Source organism: Amphimedon queenslandica, unplaced genomic scaffold (assembly GCF_000090795.2).
Source record: "Amphimedon queenslandica unplaced genomic scaffold, v1.1 AMPQUscaffold_5346_Cont22682, whole genome shotgun sequence".
Lineage (NCBI taxonomy): Eukaryota > Metazoa > Porifera > Demospongiae > Haplosclerida > Niphatidae > Amphimedon > Amphimedon queenslandica.
Genome location: NW_003554349.1, coordinates 1 through 1,663, shown reverse-complemented (window position 1 = coordinate 1,663; position 1,663 = coordinate 1). Strand labels below are relative to the sequence as shown.

Here is a 1,663-nt window from a genome sequence, read left to right as displayed (position 1 = left end):
GTTGTAAACTGTGAATAGTAGAGTTGATTGGGGGGCCAACTCTATAGTTGCTTTATAATTCTATTAATCAGCAAATTGTATGCTGCAGCTACTGTATGGGTAGTAAATTTTGAGGGTATAAAATTTCGCGTATATGGTGAAAAGCTCTTAATATTTTTATTTCGAGGGGGTTAAATTTTGCATTTTTGCACGTGCACCTGCATTAAGTCATAGATTTTCGCATGCTACGCATGCACAGTGAGCTTTTCTGTAGTATTAATTTTCATGGTTAACAAGTCACTCACAAAATCCGCGAAATTAAATACCCCACAGAATTTTATACCTGTACAGTATTGTGTTGTACTGCTATAAAGTGCTATTTCATTGGCCATTTTTATTGTTCATTGTGTTTCTAGTTTTGCTGATTGTAGTTTCAATGATATCATGCAATATCCTGTGTTACCATGGATACTAGCTGATTACACTAGTACTACCCTAGGTAAGGATCTAACCATTAATTAATTAATTATTTTATTTCTTATTAGATCTAACAAAACTGGATGCATTCAGGGATTTTAAATGAAGAGAGAATAGCATTCTTTAAAGTACATGAATATAGATCAGAATTTAGTATTAATTAATTAATATTTTAATTGAAAGGATCGTTATGCTGAGATGTCTGGAAGGAAGTTTCTCTATGGCACTCACTACTCAGCACCTGGTTATGTACTGTACTATCTAGTCAGAACTGGTTAGGAAAACCTGTTTATCTTGTACCTCCACCTTCTCCCCCTCCCTCCCTCCCTCCCCCTCACTAGTCCATCAGTGTGCTCCAGTGTATCCAGTATCACAGGTACAGTCAATTGTCATAGCAATGCTCAATAGGTTTTTTGAATAATTTTATTAGTTTTTACATAGATATTAGAGTTAAAAGGAAATTTAACTTAAAATTTAAGTTTCCTTTTAACTCTAATATCTATGGTTTTTATCACTGCGAATATAACCCGACCTACAGTAATAATACATGTATGATATGGGTGTTATACATTATACATGTACATGTAAATCTTAAATTTTTAATTTGATATTTTTGTACTAATACCTAGCCTTGTTAATATTAAAATTTTGGTGCTATACAGTACTGAAGTATTTTAAAGTATAAACCTGTTTATATAACTGGTTTTATTCCTTGTTACAGTGATCATGACTCACAGTACAGGTGTGCCAGGAAGGTATCAACAGTGATATGTGTCCATGATGTACAGTGTCTTGAACCTGATTGTAATAACCACGGGTCATGTGACATGGGGGCGTGTTCATGTGAGTCACCATGGACCGGAGATACTTGTGGATCTGTTAACTGTTCACTGACTGATTGTAATGGACACGGAATATGTATGGAGGGTAAGAGGAAATACATGTACTGTCCTTAGTACATTTTCTAATACATAATGATGTTCTTATGCTGTGTAGAAAGTTTGAGGTGATTCCGACTTCAATTTTTCAAGTTACAGCCATTTTAAGAAAATGGCCAAAATCTGAAAAATACCCAAGGCTATAGCCCATGGTTTTTCCCGAAAAATGGCTCCAAAATTACCCCAAATTTTTATTACATTTTCTGATGCATATTGATGTACTTATGATGTGTAGAAAGTTTGAGCTGATTCTGACTTCGATTTTTCAA

At 34.3% G+C, this 1,663-nt stretch overlaps 1 long non-coding RNA gene across 1 annotated transcript; it reads left to right on the top strand.

Moving 5' to 3' along the window:
- Positions 1-398: 398 nt before the first annotated feature.
- Positions 399-1,416, top strand: LOC109592410 (uncharacterized). The gene is made up of 4 exons (XR_002190334.1): positions 399-478; positions 525-584; positions 640-832; positions 1,178-1,416. It is a non-coding gene; the product is annotated as an uncharacterized LOC109592410 (long non-coding RNA).
- Positions 1,417-1,663: the final 247 nt, after the last annotated feature.